Consider the following 20,854-nt stretch of genomic DNA (forward strand, 5'->3'; position numbering starts at 1 on the left):
TCATTTCAGATTGTCTTGTTAATCTATGTAGAAACATGTCTATTAATTTTGTGATTGCTGGCCCTTGCTATGCATTTATCCTACTGGCTCCATTTATGCGTCTCCATTGTCCTTCATCGAGGGCTCTCTCCATCCACGAACTTTGACTTTTTTCTCATAGGGTCATACAATGCAAAAAAGGCCTTGGCCCATCTGCACCAACAATGATTACCATTAAAGTCGCGCTAATCCCATTTTCCAGAATTTATCCCATATCTTCCAAGGTTGTGATATTTCAATAACTCATTTTTTAGAATTATATACTAAAGAATTGGCCATCAGTAGTATTACATCATAGATTGTATGGAACTTGATCACATTATCGTAAGCATTTCCCAAGGATGTATGACACTAGCTTTTTATGTTGTTAGGATCATTGCCATTGAAAATTCGAGCTAAAAACTGCTTTATGTAACTTCGCGGATGCATGGGGTCTTAAAACAAACATCCCGTTACGTTTGTTGGTCAGACTCTAAACCATATGGCTGTTTCAAATGTATTTTCAATTAGCAAAATGCTCACAATTTTGTACATTTCCTTTTTTCCTCTTAGTTTGCCTGATAATCTGCAACACTTCTAAAACGCAGTTTCGGCTACCATTTTTTAAAAATTCTGTCTAAGTAATTTATTGGGTAGTTATTTCTGTGGTCTTGTTGGTGCTTCTGATGTATGCATCAGAATCCAAATGTCTGTATCCTTCTATGGTATACTCTTATGCTGCCTTTCTATTTACTAGAATAAACCACGTTATCCCTATTTGATGCAATTCTTAACGTGCCCGGAGTTCAGGCATTTTACAAATGTTTCTTACATTCATGCATGTATTAAAGATGTGTTTTCTCCTTATGTCTCTGAAAGCTGTCTTTTGCTAGAAGCTGCAGTTAGTAATGTTCCATAAGTTGTGTTCGTATAGTTTAGTGCTATACGAAGATGCTGGAAAACCTCAACAAGTCTGACAGCGTCTGTGGAGAAAGGATACCGGAACCTTGGCTCTATTCTCTCTGCTCAGATGCTGGCAGACCTGCTGAGATTTTCCAGCATTTTCTGTTTTTGTTTCAGATTCCAGTATCCGCGGTATTTTGCTTGTGTTTCTGTTACACTAGTTAGCTTACCAATTCGTTGACTTGCAATTAACTTTGGAAAATGGCACTTTTAAGAGAAATCCAGTTCAATGGTGTAATGGCATTAGAAAAATTGGATTGTCGAAGAAACAAAAGCCACCTCCAAACTTACTTAGTTATAACCTGAAACATGTTTGAATTATCTATAAAAAGGTTGCTACGTAGCTGACGCTGACGTCAGCTGTGACGTTCGCGGAGTACCTTGATGTGTTCCCAATGTTCGTGCATCCACTCAAATCGGATTTGAGATGTATCCAACTCAGCTAGGTGCATAATTTGCAGCGCTTGGCTTGGGCATACACTATTCAGTTGAGAAAATGGTGTAACATAACTGTACATGTTTTGAGGAAGGCGAACCTTTACTTTCGGGGGTATATTTGAATATACGTGCGCGAGGTTATCAAAATTTCCTTGCCTGCGTCGGCAAACGACTTAGGATCTACAATAACTATATCTGAAAATGGAAGCAATATCGAGGAAGGAATGTATTTACGGGCTTCATTGAAAATCACAGAATCGAATAGCTCTAATCCGCCATTGGATTTCTTAAGGCTTTCCGATGTCGATTGATGTGGGATGCACGTAAGGTGGGATCGGAAAAAGCAACATCCAAAACCTTTGTTTTAACAATAGGATATTGTTGCTGGATTTCTGTGGTAGTTGTGTGAATTTAATGGAATACGCGTCAATTTTTTGAGAACGCAGGGAGCTAATTAACGCATGGGCAGAGGAACGCCAAGTGCCAGGAGAAAGAATTGAAAGGTGAGTGTCTTGATTAGTTAATATGAAATCATATGTCAAAATGATTCGGTGCTCGAGGGAATTATGAAACTTTGTTTATGGTAAACACTGCTGACCGAAAATCTTCATCGTCACAGATTGGTTTTAACTTACCCTTTTCAATTAGCCCCGACATTTCACTGATCCTTGGGTATAACACTACCAGGCGTCTGAAGAAAATGGTGCAAATTTTCATTAAAAATACATGGAAAAGCAGCCACAAATTCCAAATAGCTAATCACCGCTGATCAATGCACAGTATAAATACGTATTCCGTCGGGAACTTTCCCCTTGCAGATTTCATTGTGTTGTAAGGGAGGATGCCAGTGTAGATTGAGAATATTTGTAACGCTTGGAAATAACGTTTGGTCTTCCAGACCACTGTTGAGACATGGGAATCAAAATGCATTTTTAATAGTGAAGTCATAGTGGATAATCAGGTTTACGATTGTAACTTCTGTCTTACGTATGTATCGTGTGTATGTGTCTTTGTACATATGTCGCATCGGTATTCAAGTGTCGCGCTTTCTAGTTTTAGCCTTTCTTACCTTTTGCATTTCTTTTCACTTCACTTGCTCGCTGATCGTGGCTTAACGCTGGCGCTGTCATACATACCGTTGGTGGATGCAGCACTGTGCATATTTTAACATTACAGAAATATCAGCGGACGATGCAATAAAGCATTGCAAGATGTGGGTATGTTTATCGTGCGAAACAAAATTGTGCTGGCCTTTCAGAAAATGCCTAATGAAGTAATTCTTCCTTGTGATACAGATATCTACAAAATGTTAATTGCCTGCCTTGTCTGGCACTGACATCTCTGTAATGATGAACTTTGTGATTATGCGGCTAATTGCTTTCCCATTGCACAAGACCCTAACAAGTTCCTGAGCACATTTTTATGAGTAAATCCGTAGCATGTAGACGGACGCTTTAAGAATAAGTTTTGCGCGTGGATGAGCAGTGACTTCCTGAATTTCGCCTATAGATAGATAAGCAAGGGTTTAGGCAACCAAGTCAACTTTTTAAAAAAGTATATTTGTGAAACGGGAGATTGCCAAACCACAACGATTAACCCGTTTTCAAGTTGGACTTTGTGGGATCTTGAAAAGCAGACACAATTTCATTCATTTTGGCATTTTTTAAGGTTCTAAATTGTCGGAAAGCACTTCACATGAACGTTATCAAACAAAATTTGACACCATGGCTTTTGGGTCTGACGATCGAAAACTTGGACAAATAAGTGTTTTTTAAGGAGGAGTAAAAATGGAGAAGTTTAGGGAATTCCAGCGCTTGGGGCCTTAGTAGCTTACAGCTTTCAAATGAGGCAGAAATTCAGTGGTAGTCATGATGTGGAGATGCAGGCGTTGGACTGGGGTAAACATGGTAAGAAGTCTCATTACACCAGGTTAAAGTCCAACAGGTTTATTTGGTAGCAAATGCCACTAGCTTTCGGGGCTCTGCCCCTTCGTCAGGTGAGTGGGGAGTTCTGATCACAAACAGGGCATATAAAGACAGAATATACAGAATACTGTTTGGAATGCAAGTCTTTACAGCTAATCAAGTCTTAAAGGTGCAGACGATATGAGTGGAGATAGCATTAAGCATAGGTTAAAGAGATGTGTTTTGTCTCCAGACACGACAGTAAGTGAGATGTTGCAAGCCCAGGCAAGTCATAGAGGTTACAAATAGTGTGACATGATCCCAAGATCCCAGTTGAGGCCATCCTCATGTGATAGCCAAGTTCCGCAATGTGTGTGTGTGTCTTTATATGCCCTATTTGTGATCAGAACTCCGACTCAACTGACGAAGGGGCAGAGCCCCAAAAGCTAGTGGTGTTTGCTACCAAATAAACCTGTTGGACTTTAACCTGGTGTCGTGAGACTTCTTACTGCAGAAATTCAAATCAGGGATGCCCAATCGGCCAAGATTGGAGAAGTGTAAATCTCTGAGGGTAGTAGTGCTGAAGGAGGTTACAGAAATGGGAAAGTAAGAAGCTGTCAAGAGTAATTTGGAGTAGTCAGACCTAAAGGTAACAGTGGCATGGATGGGTGATGAAAGCAGGATTGAAGATGGGTGGTGTTACAGAAACAGATGAGTTGGTGAGGGGAATGATGACATTAGATTTGTGGGAGAGGGTACCTAAGGATACAGAACCATTAACAATATCAGCGAATGTGGGAGTCGGGAAGCCAAGTTGGGTGGTCGGCTGTTCCATGGGAATTACAGATGAGGAAGCGAGACATTAGTCTCACAGACAAGATGAGCCTGGAGAGGGTATGAGGGGCTAGACAGTTGGAATTTTGATTGAGATTAGACTCTACAGGGCACATTAGACAGCAAGGTTATCAAGGAGCGTAGATTGGGTTGCTTGGGTGCTGCTCATAAGGTAAAATCAACAATCTCGATGGGTCTTTTGCAGAATGCCAAGGGTTGGTAGGCAATTTTCAGGCTTATCTAAGAGGGCGTTGAGCCTGGAAAATGGCAAAAGAGTAGGAAGATCCTGGAAATTTGAAGGGTTGGGGGTAGAGATCTGGCAGGGCAGAGAAACCAAGAGGGGAGGAATGTAAGGAGGCGTGATGACCGACAGGAATGAAGGATCTAGAATGGATAAAGACAACAAAGTTTTTTGTTTAAAAAAAAAGAAAATGGAAGTGACCAGCTCCAGTCTGGAATAGCAGCCAAAAATGTACAAACTCATGTTACATGGGCCATGTTTTGTAATAATGATTAGGAATTCCTGGTAGTGAACAGGGAATAAAAAGACGATGGAAGGGAGTGCAGAATTAATGTCAGAGGCCCTATTATGCGACAAAGTTAATATCAGTAGGGTGGCGTCAGCATGGAACATTATCAAACTGTTGTCCAAGTTTGAAAATAGGTGTGATAGCTGAGTTAATCCAGAAGCAATTTGAAGGATAGAGAATTGGGTATACCTTTTGGAGGCATTTCTATGGAAATGAAGATCCAGGATGTGTACCAAATTGGCAGACCAGCAGAAAAAATGTGACAAAGTTGGAGATCACTGTAAGATCCAGAAATGGTGGAGCAATGTACTTCTGCCCAAGAGCATGAAATTCAAGATAGGAACTAGAATAGCTGAAGTTGAAAAAATGGCAGAACCATTTGGCCTGTCACAGGCTCAGCACTAATAGTGCCAGGGGAAGAGTTGATCACAGTTAAAAAGTAACTGAGCATTATCTGAGAGACAATAGCTGAGTCTTGTGGTGTAGATCAGTGCAGATGCATTGTCTTGATGTCAAAAGAAACCCAGGAATTTGGAAACCCAATTTAGGAAGAGTCCAGTGCACTTTGAAACCAAGAATAGACATTGTTGGGAGATGGGCAGTGATAGTTTAAACTGGAAGTAATCTATAATTAGGGCTGAAATACACCCACATTTAGAACCAGCAGAACTTTGAAAGGATATTGGGGGAGAAATGGCAAAGGGTGACAGAAAATGGCCAAGGATAAAGCTGTGCATTTCAGGAGCTCCCTCAGGAGTTGACCACCCAGCAGTCATTTTGAAATCATGGTCAGGGGAATATGCATTTAAAATTTCCAATTAAACAAATGCACCATTGATAGATCAATTATAACAAAGTAAATATTATGATCTTGAATTATTTTCTTGTTCTGCAATATAATCTTGTGGAATTTTACATTATGCTGGCTATCGCCTACCAAAACCCATGTGATCATTAAAGGAATTATAATAGACACATGCTAGAAAACAGAAGCATCACATACACTTTTGCTGTTCAAAGGAGTAAATGATTCTGATTTAATCCCATCAATTCACAAACCAAGATTTTGAAAGCAAGGATTTCAGCAAAATAAGCAAAACCAAAATCTTGTAACCCATTTCAAACGACCTGTAGGTGGCAGTGCAGATACATAAATGTGTTTGTATTGATGATTTGTATTAGTTTGGAATGCCACAAATCATATGACAGACCACAACAAAGAATATTGTCAAGTGTATTTAACACATCTTGTTACATAAGACATTACTAAAGACATTAATCCTGTAATTTGAGTGTGTAAGTGCAACCTTATCAAGATTTCACATCAAAATAATGCACTGAGTTTTGAATTTATCCTACAACCTAAAAGACAACATAACAAAAATATATGAAAATTCTTCTTAATTTGGACATAATAGTTATTATACCATCCCTATGGTTTGTTATTCTATGACCTTAAAAATAGAACATAGAACAGTACAGCACAGTACAGGCCCTTCGGCCCTTGATGTTGTGCCGAGCTATGTCCAAACCCAAAATCAAGCTATCCCACTCCCTATAATTCTGGTGTGCTCCATGTGCCTATCCAATAACCGCTTGAAATTTCCTAAAGTGTCCAAATCCATTATCACAGCAAGCAGTGCATTCCACACCTCAACCACTCTCTGAGTAAAGAATCTACCTCGAACATCCGTCCTATATCTCCCACCGTGAACCTTATAGTTATGCCTCCTAGTAACAGCTACGTCCACCCGAGGAAATAGTCTTTGTACATCCACTCTATCTATCACCCCAAATCATCTTATAAACCTCTATTAAGTTGCCTCTCATCCTCCTCCGCTCTAAAGAGAAAAGCCCTCCCTCAACCTTTCCTCCAAACCAGGCAGCAACCTGGTAAATCTCCTTTGCACTTTCTACAATGCTTCCACATCCTTCTTATAGTGAGGTGACCTGAACTGCACATAATATTCCAAATGTGGTCTCACCAAGGTCCTGTATAGTTGCAGCATAACCCCACGGCTCTTAAACTCAAACCCCCTGTTAATAAATGCTAACACTCTATAAGCTTTCTTCATGGCTCTATCCATTTGAGTGGCAACCTTCAGAGATCTGTGGAAATGAACCCCAAGATCTTTCTGCTCTTCCACATTCCTCAGAACCCTGCCGTTGACACTGTAATCTGCATTCAAGTTTGTCCTACCAAAATGAATCACCTTGCACTTAGCAGGGTTAAACTCCATCTGCCACTTTTCTGTCCAGCTCTGCATCCTATCAATGTCTCTTTGCAGCCTAAAAGAGTCCTCCATCTTATCCACTACTACACCAATCTTGGTGTCATCAGCAAATTTACGAACCCACCCTTCAGCCCCCTCTTCCAAGTCATTGATAAAAATCACAAATAGATGAGGACCCAGCACTGATCCCTGTGGTACACTGCTGGTAACTGGCCTCCAGTCTGAAAATTTTTCCTTCACCACCAACCTCTGTCTTCTATGAGACTGCCAGTCACTTATCCAATCCGCCAAATTTCCTTCTATCCCACACCTTACTTTCTTCATGAGCCTACCATGGGGAACCTTATCAAATGCCTTACTAAAATCTGTGTATATGGCATCAACTACTCTACCTTCGTCTACACACTTAGTTACCTCCTCAAAGAATTCAGTCAAATTTGTGAGGCAGGACTTACCCCTCATGAAACTGTGCTGACTATCCTGGATCAAGCTGCATCTTTCCAAATGGTCATAGATCCTATCTCTCAGGACCCTTTCCATTAACTTACCGACCACCAAGGAAAGACTAACTGGCCTATAATTACCAGGGTCATTCCTATTTCCTTTCTTGAAGAGCGGAACAACATTCATCACTCTCCAGTCTTTTGGCACTATTCCTGTAGACAATGACAACCTAAAGATCAAAGCTAAAGGCTCTGCAATCTCATCCCTTGCCTCCCAAAGTATCCTAGGATGTATCCCACCTGGCCCAGGGGACTTATCGACCCTCAGGTTTTTCAAAATTGCTAATACGTCTTCCCTCAGAACATCTACCTCCTCCATCCTATCAGCCTGTATCACACACTCATCCTCAAAAACATGGCCCCTCTCCTTCGTGAACACTGAAGGAAGGTATTCATCCAATGCCTCACCTATCTCTTCTGACTCCATGCACAAGTTCCCACTACTATCCTTGACTGGCCCTAACCTCACCCTGGTCATTCTTTTATTTCTCACATAAGAGTAAAAAGCCTTGAGATTTTCCTTTATCCGACCCACCAAGGACTTCTCATGTCCCCTCCTAGCCCTCCTAAGCCCTTTTTAAATCTCATTCCTAGCTGCCTTGTAACCCTCAAGCGACCCAACTGAACCTTGTTTTTTCATCCTTACATACGCTTCCTTTTTCCTCTTGACAAGATATTCAACCTCCTTTGTGAACCATGGTTCCCTCATTTGGCCATTTCCTCCCTGCCTGCCAGAGACATACCTATCGAGGACACGCAGTATCTATTCCTTGAAAAAGCTCCACTTTTTGTTTGTGTCTATATCTGACAGTTTCTGTTCCCATCTTATGCTGCCTAATCATATCATAATTACCCCTCTCCCAGTTATAAACCTTGCCCTGCCGTGTGACTCTATCCCTTTCCATTGCAATAACGAAGGACACCAAATTGTGGTCACTATCTCCATATTGCTCTCCCACAAACAAATCTAACACTTAGCTCAGTTCATTATCCAGCACCAAGTCCAATGTGGCCCCACCTCTTGTCGGCTTGTCCACGTATTGTGTCAGGAAACCCTCCTGCACACACTGTACAAAAAGTGTCCCATCCAAATTATTCGACCTATAAAGGTTCCAATCAATATTTGGAAATTAAAGTCACCCATGATACCTACCCTGTGACCTCCACACCTATCCATAATCTGCTCTGCCATTTTCTCTTCAACATCTCTATTACTATTTGGGGGCCTCTAGAAAACACCTAACAACGTGCCCGATCCTTTCCTATTTCTAACTTCAGCCCATATTACCTCACCAGGCAGATCCACCTCGAAATGCATTTCAGCAGCCGTTAAACTATCCTTCATTAACAATGCTACTCCTCCACCTCTTTTACTGCCTTCCCTACTCTTATTGAAACATCTATACCCCGGAACTGCCAACAACCATTCCTGTCCCTGGGCGGCATGGTAGCACAATGGTTAGCACTGCTGCTTCACAGCTCCAGGGACCTGGGTTTGATTCCCGACTTGGTCACTGTCTGTGAGGAGATTGCACATTCTCCTTGTGTCTGTGTGGGTTTCCTCTGGGTGCTCCGGTTTCCTCCAACAGTCCAAAGATGTGCAGGTTTGGTTGATTGGCCATGCTAAAAATTGCCCTTAGTGTCCTGAGATGGGATTAGTGGATAAATATGTAGGGATATGGGGGTAGGGCCTGGGTGGGATTGTGGTTGGTGCAGACTTGATGGGCCGATTGGCCTCTTTCTGTATTGTAGGGTTTCTATGAAAATGTTCTACAAGTCCTTTGTTACAATTATTGCCACATTTTCATTTGATTTATCATTTCATATATGGGGTCACCATAGCCAACACATACAGTCACTGACTGCATGCAGTTGTGTTTATTTGTACAGTTTATATTTTGCAATTGGTAGGTAAGTCTTTTAGCAACCTGTTGCTTTTTAATAAGGGACGAAAGAGAATTGTACAAGAAATATCTGTTTTAAGGGAAATGTGGGTATGCCTGTTTTTCTTCTTAATTATTCACCTATGACTGAAATAGTGGAATCTTGCTATTTTACATCAGGGAATTTTGTTGTGGACTTTTGATCACTGAAGAACATGGGCACTTTTTTTTTGATTATTGCAAATGGAAAATGAACCCTATAGTTCAGATATTTAAAATATAGGAGGGGCCCTATTTGCAATTTTGTCACCATAAGTTTATGGTGGTGCTCAGGTTTTTATTTAATTGACATTTAGGTAAAGTAATAGATTCGATCTTGAAACTAATTGAAATATGTTTCATTAAATATTAGTTTTCATCCAATCTAATTGTCACGCATGTCTCTGTCCGTGACATCATTAATAGGGGTGACCACTGCACAGTCCTTGAGGAGATGAAGCCCATCTCTGCATTCAGAATGCCTTCCACTGTAATGTAGCACTATCATTGCGTGTGTTGGGATAGATTTCAAACAGACCCAGCAACTCAAAACTAAACATGCATAAGGCCCTGTGGCCATCAGCAGCAGCATAATTGTATTTAACCTCATGGCTTGGCATATCCGCACTCTACCATTATGATCATGATAAGAAGTCAACCTTCTTCATTGAAGAGTACAGGAAGGTATGCCAGGAGCAGCACCAGGTAAACCTGAAAATGAAGTTTCAATCTGATGAAGCTATAACATAGGACTACATGCATGACAAACAGCAGAAATAACATGCAATAGTCAGAGCTAAGCGATTCCATAATCAACAGGTTGGATCTAAACTCTGTGGCCCTGCCAGTCATGAATTTTGGTGGACAATTATACAACCAACTGGAGGAGGAGGCCCCACAAATAACTCCATCCTCATTGATCAGGGAAACCCAGTATATTAGTGCAAAAAACTAGGCTGAATCATCTGTAATCATCTTCAGCCAGAAGTGCCTGCTGGATGATCCATCTCTGCCTCTTCGTGAGATCCCCAGTATCAAAGATGTCAGTCTTGAGGGAACTTGATTCACTCCATGTGATATCAAGAAACAGCTGAAGGCTGAATTTGGCAAAGTTATAGGCCTCTGACAACATTCCAGTAATAATATTGAAAACTTGTGCTCCAGAACTAGGCACACCTGCCCCACTTAGCCGAGGTGTTTCAGTACAGCAACAATATTGGCATCTACTCAGCAATGTGGAAAATTGCCCAGGTAAGTCCTGTAACAAAAAGCAGGAAAAATCCAACCCAATTACCACTCCATCAATCTGTACTCAGAATCATCAGCAAAGTGATGGTGTCGTCAACAGTAGTATCAAGTGGCAATTACCTAGCAATAACCTGCTCTCTGACATTCAGTTAGAATTCTGTCAGGGCCACTCAACTCCTAATCTCTTACAGTCTTAGTTTAAACATGGACAAAAGAGCTGAACTCCAGAGGTGAGGTATAAGTAACTACTCTTGACTTCAAGAAAGTATTCAACCAAGCGTAGCATCAAGAAGCCCTAGCAAAACTGAAGTCAATGCGAATTGTAGGAAAGCTCTCCATTGGTTAGAGTCATATCTAGCACAAAGGAAGATGGCTGAGGTAGGTGGAGGTCAGTCATCTGCAGGACATCACTGCCAGGGTTCCTCAGGGTGGTGTCCTAGGCCCAATCATCTTCAGTTACTTCATCAATAACTATCCCTTGATCAGAAGGAAATAATTTTCCCTAACATACATTCCTAACTAACATAAGGAAATAACTATCCCTCTATTATAAGAAAATTGGTAATGTTTGCTGATAATTGCACAATGTTCAGTATCATTCATGACTCCTCCTGAAGCAGTCAGTGTAAATATGCAGCAAGACCTGGGAGATGTTGAGGCTTGGGCTGCTAAGTGGCAAATACCATTAGCACCACACAAATATCAACAAGTGACCATCTGCAACCAAAAATACTCTAACCATCTCCTCTTGACATTCAGTAGCTTTATCATCACTTAATTGCTCCCTATCAACATCCTGGGGCTAACCATTGATCAGAAACCAAATTGGAAAGTCATAACCTTGGGCATAAGAGCAAGTCAGAAGTTGGAAATTCCATTGAGAGTAACTTATCTGCTGAACCACCAAAACCTGTCCATCACTAACAAAGCACATGCAGAAAGTCTGATGGATGCTCTCCATTTGCTCTAACAACACTCAAGAAGTTCAAAACTACCCCAGACAAAGCAGCCTGCTTAATTAGCAACCCATCCACTACCTTAAGCATTCACATCTTCTACAATCCATGCACAATGGCAGCAGTGTGTACCATCTGCAAGGTGCACTGCAACAACTCATCAAGACTCCTTCAATAGCACCTTTCATGAAAAAGGACAAGAGCAGCAAATGTATGCAAACACCACCACCTGTAAGTTTCCCTCCTAAGTCACACACCATCCTGACTTAGAACTTTATTGTTGTTCCTTCACTGTCATTGGGTTAACATCCTGGAATACCCTTCTTAACTGCACAGTGAGTGTACCTGCATCTCATGGACTGCAGTCATTCAAGAATATGGTTCACCATCATCTTCGCAAGGGAATTAGGGATGGGCAATAATTGTTAGTTTGGCCAGTGATGACTTCATTGTTTGGAATTTGGATCATTGCTAGATCTGTTGAGTAAAAATTATAGAGTAGTTACAACATAGAAGAAGACCATTTAACCTTTGAGGACTACGTTGGCTCTCTGCAAGAGCAATTCCGCTAGTTCGACTCCACTGTTCTTTCCCTATAACCCTTAATTTTCAAGTGCTTTTCCAATTGCATTTTGAAAGCCATTTTTAAATCTGCCTTTACCATCCTCTCAGATAATGCATTTCAGATTTAATCATTCACTACATTAAAAAAATGTTTTCTCATGTCACTTTAGGTTCTTTTTGCCTATCACCCGTGGTTCTCTGTGTCCTGTGGTTCAGGATCTTTGCACAATGGAATAGTTTTCATCTTTCTACAATGTCTTCGCCTCACATGCTATTGAACACATCTATCAAGCCTTTTCTCAACTCTTCTCCAAAGAGAACAACTCTTGTTTCTCCAATCCAGTCTAGTAACTGAAGCCCCTCACCCCAGGAATTATTCTCATAAGCATTTCTGCACCCTTTCTGAAGCTTCCATGTCTTTCCTGAAGCAAATTGCCCAGAATTAGACCTAATACTCCATTTTAAGGTCAAACTAGCTTTATTTTATAAACGTTTGCTGTAACCTCCTTAATTTTGTTCTTTATGCCTCTATGTATAAAGCCCAATATTCCTTTTTAACCATCTTCTCAACCTGCCTTGCCACTTCCAACACTTTTTTTGTACATATACTCCCAGGTTACTCTTTTCCTGCACCCTCTTTAAAATTATCACCTTCAGTTTACATTGCTTCTCCATGTTCTTTCTGCATCACTTCACATTAGATTACATTAAATTTCATCTGGCTCATGTTGCCCCCATTTCACCATGTCCACTTGAAACTTATCACAATCCTCTTCGAAGTTCACAATACTTCCAGGTTTCGTCATCTGCAAATTTTGAAATTGTGTCCTGCATATCCAAGTCAAAGTCATTAAATATAATCAAGAAAAGCAGTGCTCCTAGTATTGACTCCTGGGAATCTCATAGTCATAGAATTCTCACAGTACAGAAGGAGGCCATTCGGCTCATCAAGTTTGTACCAACCACAATTTACCCTGACCCTATTCCCGCACCACAAGCATTTATCTGCTAACCCCTAATACTTGGGTTAATTTAGCATGGCCAATCAACCTAACCCACACATCTTTGGACTGTGGGAGAAGACCAGAGCATCCAGAGGAAACCTATGCAGACACAGGAAGGATGTGCAAACTCTGCACAGTGACCTGAGGCAGAATTGAAACATGGGACTCTAACACTGTGAGGCAGCAGTGCTTACCGCTCTGCTATCATGCCACTCTCCATTATATACTTCCTGATAAACAACTATGCAACATTGCACACTATTTCCTGTCATGCAACCAACCTTGTATTCATACTGCCACTGCCCCATGGGCTTCAGCATTGCTGACAAGTTTATTATGTGACACTTTATCAAACACCCTTATTTTTATTCTCTTATGTGATGTGGGTGTCACTGGCAAGGCCAGCATTTATTGTCCATCCCTACTGGCCCTTGAACTAAGTTGCTTGCTAGGCCATTTCAGAAGACAGTTAAGAGTTAATCACATTGCTGGTTACAATGTGGGTATAGATTAATGGTTCCACTCAGTGTGCCATAGCACATTAGAGTGTTGTGCAAGCCCCCCAACTATGCTATGAAATAAGATTCAAAGTACGTATAAGTAAACTAAAACATACCCTCATTTTTAGCCCCATGGCTGACATCTCCAAGATCTGGTGATACTCAGGCCACTTGCACATGTACCAGCCAGGAACAGACAAACATGCATGGTTTAGGTTTTGATCAGACCTAACCAGTGCATGCATGGGAGCCTGGAATTTCCTCTGGCCTTGGAGATGTCAACCACTGAGTTGAATAAAAAGGTCCTGTGCACCTGTGCAAAAAGTGAAAACACAATAAGAATGCAAAACCTGTATGAGAAGCAAGGTCGGAAAACAGGAGAGAGGACAGGAAGAAGTTGAAAGAAACTTTATTGGTTCCTATTTTATACCTCTATCCTCTTCCAGTAAGGAAAGCCCTGTGATTATGTTGTGCCTTTAAGAGATGTATTTATACCATGATTCTTGTGAAGGGTATGTTTAAAAGCCCACTCTGGTTAATCAGTGTCACTCTGCCTGCTAGGCAGCCCACATGCAGATAAATAATTGATCCTAGATATTGGGGTGTCTATTTTAGTCTGAGCTAATGCAGTATTGTTTATTTTAGGTTGTCCCCTGGGGTTTCAGACTAGGGTTTAATAAGGTTGATTGACAAGAGAGAGTCATGTGAATGGACAGAGCTAAGCTTACTGAGAAAAAACAGGCAGTAGTCTGCTTGGGTCTGCTAGAAGCAAGAAGTGTTATTCTCACTTTCTCTGGGATCTGCTAGAAAATAGGTCTTTCTCTCCAGAATAGTCAGGAGCTGGAGGATGAGCATTTCATGCACCAGCATATAGGCATGTTCGTTGCTAACCGATTTTGAAGAGGATTTTATGGCTAAGTGGAATATTGCTTAAATTGGAACTAATTGAGATAGACTATCAGTTAAGAATTATATCTTGTCATGTGTAAGTATTTCAACTGCTAAAAGATGTGCTAATTATTTTTATTATAGTTAAACTGTGTTGTTAAATAAAGTTTGTTTTGATAAAAGTTTCCTGGTGGGTCAAGAGAATCACACCCGGAATGAAACTGGTTATGCTCACATTAATACCAAAATCAGAAATAGTTGGCGTCCATGCTAACTGCATAATATATCCTGGAGTTTTTGAACTGGTCCCTAACAACTCTGAAAAGGAGAAACAGCTGCCAATTAGAAGATTGTGAGGAGCGTACCTTAAGGGAAGTAGCCTTGGGAGAAGCCCAAGTAGTTGGAGAGACCCCAAAAAAGCCCCAAAGAGATAAAAAGGCAACCAAAGATTGGTAACTCCATATTGCAGGGCTTTGGGGCAAGGATACACTCTTGGAGCAATAGTGCCCTGCCTGGCATGACCAAAGAGCTGAAATTGTGCTTGTAAATTGATGCTTGAGGGCATTTGTTGTAATGTGATGTGTTTGACCAGTTTGCTATGGATAGGTTCTTGGGGAAAAGTGAAGAATCTAGATCTGATTCAGATTGGCCAAAAGAACAGAATCTCAGGAGATAAAAAGCCATTTTTATACACAGATAGCAGTGTTAGAGCCCTTGACCAAAATCCTAAATTACATTAGGAAGCCAGACAATTTTCCTATTTTGGTATAAATGTAGGATAGGATGCTTCACTCCAAGAGTAATTGGACTGACAAATTATGGATCTTTAGTAAAACAAGCTTTATTTAATAACACAGTTTAACCAGAACTCTAACAAATGAAACATCTTAAGTATTATCCATTGAACAATATTTAAGTGTGGGAAGAAACAACTCTAAATTTCTAACTTATCATTGTTCCAAATAAGAAACATTCTGTTTACAGACTTAAAAAATACACTTTAAATGCAGCCAGCAACCAAAACTATACTTGCTATAAGGAGTGTCATCAGTCTTGAAGCTTTCAGAGAGAACTTGTAGGGAGAGCAGCTTGCAGCCAGAACTAAAAGCTGTTTTCTCTTTGCTACACGCAAGTTCCTTACATTAACCATTCATGTCACCAATGTTATCTGGAGGAAAACAATCTTAACTGGACCAAGTGCAGTAGCATCTATACTGGCAGAGCAGTTTCCACGTTGGGAAAAGTCAAAGGATTCATGAGTGAGTTGAAAGAACGGAGGTCTGACATCAAGATGGCCACTGTACCCTGCACCATGAAGCCTTAGTTGCCAAAACAATGCCATATGAGTTAACTGCAGTATTAGACCAAACAATGAAATTTGTGAATTATATGAAGTCATGTCCTTTGCAATTGTGCTTATTTTCTTCCTCAACACCCTAGCTATAACCACCACTACATTCTGCAACCTCTCTTTTTCTTCTCTATGTACGATATGCTTTGTCTATATAGTGCGCAAGAAACAATAATTTTCTGATACATCTAATACTAATACATGTGACAATCATAAATCAATCAAAAATTATTCTGTGTGAAAGATGGTAGTACTGTAGTTTACCATGCAGCAGAGTATACTCATTCACATAGAATAACGAAGGCTGTCTCAGGGAAAGGTCCACTCTCATGTTTGAGAGAAGATCCCTAATGCACTGAAAGAGCTTTTGGCTCTGTATGAAATGCAAAGATTTAATTATGATAATTCTTGCTGTGCTAAGCTTGCATATTTTTCAGATACATTCAACCATCTGAATGAGCTGAATGGTAAAATGAAGGAGAGGAACAAGAACATTCTGACTGCCACAGATAAATTTCAAGGCTTCAGTTCACAACTGGCCTTTTGGCAGGAAAAAGTGACAATTAGGTCAATTCAGATGTTCACGTTGGGGTCAGCAAATCAAATATTGTCAAAACAATATTCAACTTCATTTCCACACATTTTAAAGCTCAGAAGAAAAGTTTGAATGCTACTTGCCCTCCACGAGTATAGAAGACTTTGACTGGGTACCTGATCATTTAGTTCACTTTCTTTTGAATCATCAAAGGTATTGTCCCTAAAAGAACAAAAGGAATCCACAGAGATGAGGATGGATTGTACACTGAAACTGAAGTTTGCAGAAATTTGGATACTGTTCCTTGCAGGTTGAGAATATTCTTCTATTTCAGATCACGCTGTAGCAGCACTCTTATGGTTTACCACAACCTGCCTGTGTGAGCTGTGGTGTTCACAACACTGGCTTATGTAAAAACCAACTGCAAGTTTCTCTGTAATCAGTTCTTCCCTGGATCAAACAACTCTGCTCATAGAATTAGGCCCAGAAATCATACTCATGTTGTTGGTAAGCTGCTGCTCACATTATTTCCTTCATTTATGAACTTTCACATTGAGAAATTGAAACTTCAAAGAACTGAAAGCAATTGAAATCTTTAATGGGGAACATTTTTAAGTAGTATACATTTTCAATAAAAAGTATTGTATTTGACATACAACTGATGATAAAGCTTTCATTGAAAATTGTATTAGATGGTGGCTTGATGCGTTTTTTTGGGTGGCTTTTTGACACAAAAAGCTTTTGCTAGATGGCAGATCAGTTAGAGAAAATAGAAGGTGCTCCTCACAGGTTTTATGGTTATAAAGGTGCGCTGTTACATATAAAAGGTTGGGAACCACTGGTCTCAATCACTGTAAACCAGACTGGATAAGGGCAGCAAATTTTCTTTCCTAGAGGGCATTATTGAACCTGATGGGTTTTTACAATAATTGCTGATTGTGATTGTGGTCACCTTTACAATAACTGGCTTTATATTTCAAATTTATTAATTGAGTTTAAATTCTCTAAACTGCCACTGTGGGATTTGAACCCATTCCCCTAGAAATTTAGCCTAGACTTCTGGATTAAGAAGCTAGTGACATTAGCACCACACCACCATCTCCTCTTTTGGAAGTTCATATACACCATGGGTGGAATTTTCTAAAGGATTGATTGCCATTATCGGTTTGAAAATCGGTATAATACACATTGGACCTGGTGGCGTGATTTGGATTGCAATTTTCAAGCGCTTAGAATAATTTTTTTTCCTCATATGAAAAACACCATGCCTGAGGTGTGAAGCATCTGATTTACCTGCCGTGGGGTCATCTGAGTGCTTCAACAAACACATTTAAATTGCTTCACAACGCTTCCTCTCATTCAAGCCAGGAGATTGGCATTTAGGAAACCTGCTCCTCGGCTTATGGAGGATGCCGTCAATCATTTGCTAGATGCCATGGATGAGAGTGGGCTATAATACATCCTTGGGCTGGCAGGGGGTCCTACGATAAGGTGAGGAATCCTGCCTGGGAGACGATGGCAGTACAGGTCAGTACCAGCAGCCTGACCAAGAGGGTGGGTGTGCAATGCAGAAAAAAGATGAATGACCTACTCCGGTTAAGTGCTCCCAGTCTTCTCTCTGCACACCACCCTTCTTTCGCCACCCCCTCAATATCATCTTGGTTCCATATGTTGTAATCTCACAAGGCCCAAGGATCCGACCTCCCACCAGCATCCTCAAACCCAACTGGCATTCCTCATCAGAACCCTACCCTGCTTAGGCGCACTATCGATACATACAAGATGTCATCAGTTTCTGTCCCACCAGGTGGCTTGCACACATCATCCCCTTTGTGTTCCTGTAGAAATTTGTTCACTGCTGCTGTGAGTGAAAGGAAACAGGCGATGGGATTCCTGAGCTCAGGATTTTAAGTCTGTACAAAGAGAGAGCCATGGAGATCACAGAAAAGGACCAGGAGTGGGCCTGTGCTGAAAGTGAGGTGGACCTGTGAGAGAAAAGAGAGGGGATGACCAATTGCAAATGAGTTTTTTGTAGTCCAAACCCTTGACTAGGTACTAAAGGACATGTTCTAAAACCATATCCTCCGCTATTCAGGAACATCAACTGAAGAGCCTGGTCTAACTACCATCAGTGTCCCACCTCCGCTCTCGACACCACCTCAGGGAAAATGTTTGAGGAGGACACAGATGGAGCATCACGACTATTACCCACAACATCCACCATTGCAGAGACACACGTCCTGGTGGGCAAACTTAGCAAGCAGCCTTCTGGATCACTATCTGGTGAGCATCATACAGATTCTGATGCACATCAGATGGTGGCAGGAGCATCCCAGCATTCAGACAGTTGGAAATTTGCAGGATCCTAGGATTCAACAATGCCCCAGCCAGATTCCATGCCTCTGGACACATCCCTTAGCTGCTTTAGATGCAATGGCAGAGCTGAGAACACCAGAAAGGGTTGTCTGTGACATTCTTGTCCCTTCAAGGCCAAATAAAGGAGTCACAAAGCCTTCTGTTGCAGGAGATGTTGCAAGAGTGGCGGTGTTTGCAGAAGAAAGCCTGAGGCGAGAGATCAGATCTATGATGGGAGAAATCCGAAGCATAGCTCACTCCCTGAGGACCATGGCTGAGGTGTTTAACTGCATGGTGTAGACAATGTAGACTCGCAGTACCAAATGACATTGAATCTTCTGGAGCTCACACTAGCTGCCCCTCTGTCCCATAAAGTAGCCCAGGGGCCACAAGCACTGAAAGGGAGGAGTATTTGCTGGAGTACGTTCCGGGGTCTTCCACCCAGGAGACCCTGGGAGTGATCAGCCAATCTAAATTCCCCCTTCTTGAGACTGGCACAACTCAGGCACAGCAGGCAGAACAGCATATGTGGCAACACAGTGCCTCCCAAAAGTGACATCTGCACAAATCTCTGAATTAAATATATTTGTTCTTCACCACCTTAATGCTTAATTTTCTTTAACCATCTTCCCAGTGGGATAGTGCTTCTCCCCATTTGGACAGAGCTTTCTCATTGACCTTTAATGTCAGGCAGATGGTTAGCCCAGTTCATTGTGAATGTTTCATTTGTAGTGATTGGACTCAGGCATGATTCAGTGAACCCGAGACGCTCGATCTTAATCCCCCTTCAGACAAAGGAATGTAGGGCTGAACCTTGGTCAGATGTGAGCTAGAGAGTCAGCGTGCTACAGCAGACAGACATAAGCAGTAGCTGAGGAGCATGATAGACCAATCCTCACTGTAAGTCATTATTACCCGCTTGCATTGACTGGGCAGCAGGCGCTCAAGGAGTCCCTGGCACCTTGATGAGTAAGGTCTCAGCAACCTTCACTGCCTGGTCACAGAGGACAGCCTGGGAGAGGTGTGCGGGTGTTGCGCTGTCGGACAACATACTGATCCTACTCCATGAAGTGGGAGGTGATGAGAGCATCCTGAGCCCTCCTACTCATGCGCATCCTTACCCCTGCCTGGCTTCCATCCTCCAGATCCTCATCAACCTCTTCCACAACTTCCTCCTGAATATCCTTATCCGAGGATACATGCCTCTTCTCCAGGTCTTCCTCATGAAGATGGTCACCCTGCTGCAAGCCAGGTTATGTAGGGTACAGTAGACCACCATGATGTGAAAGGTCCTCTTGGGGCTATACTGGGAGGCTCCATTGGCAGTTGAGGTAGCAGAAGCAGCTTTTGAGAAGAATGATGCATCGCTCTATCTCGGAACAATGAACCTTATTATACTGGGCCTCTGCTGCAGTCTTTGCACTGGCATCATCAGCTAACATCTTGGGGGATATCCCTTGTTCCCTACAAGCCATCCCTGCAGCTTGGGGTGACTCAAAAATGCCAGGGATCTGTGATTGTATGGGGATAAAACTACCACGCTCCTTGGAAAATGTGCACCCATGTCATGAACTGCATCTGGTAGTCACACACCAGCTGCACATTGAGGGAATGGGACCCTTTCCTGTTTATGAAGGGGATTCTAATACTGAGGGTGTGTAGAGCGACATGGGTGCAGTTGATCACCCCCTGCAGTTGTGGCAGACCAGCTTTGGTCCCAAATCCCGTAGCCTTCTCATACTGATAGGTCTGATCCAGATTGAAATTAACGAAGTCCAAAGCCTGTGCAGGCATCCACTTATTTTGGGTGGATGCCTGTGATATGCAACACAGGCCAACTGTTGAGCCCTGGAACAATCCTATTGCGTAAAGCTTGATGGCTGCTGTGACCATCATGGCAAGAAGGAGTTGGTGCCAAGCCAGGAAGGATGTGGCACAGGTACTGCACAGTCTCCTTGATAAGATGGAGTCTCCTACGGCACATGCTATTCGACTGTTCCACAAGGGACACTCAGATCCTGCCCATGTTCAGTCTCCTTCTGCACCTTCATACCTTTGTATGACTGACGCAGCCCCCAGTCCCTCAGCCTGTCTTATGGTCCTGCTG

At 41.8% G+C, this 20,854-nt stretch overlaps 1 protein-coding gene across 1 annotated transcript in view; it reads left to right on the forward strand.

The window, feature by feature from the left end:
- The first annotated feature begins 1,843 nt into the window (after positions 1–1,843).
- The window catches only part of nlgn1 (neuroligin 1), a 546,094-nt gene continuing 527,083 nt past the window's right edge, over positions 1,844–20,854 (forward strand). Inside the window, exon 1 of the mRNA XM_080185610.1 lies at positions 1,844–1,922. The gene's annotated coding sequence lies outside the window, so the exon portion shown is untranslated. The remainder of the gene's footprint in view (positions 1,923–20,854) is intronic.

The sequence above is a fragment of the Carcharhinus amblyrhynchos genome, chromosome 3 (assembly GCF_965287045.1).
Source record: "Carcharhinus amblyrhynchos chromosome 3, sCarAmb.v2.hapA, whole genome shotgun sequence".
Taxonomy (NCBI): Eukaryota; Metazoa; Chordata; class Chondrichthyes; order Carcharhiniformes; family Carcharhinidae; genus Carcharhinus; species Carcharhinus amblyrhynchos.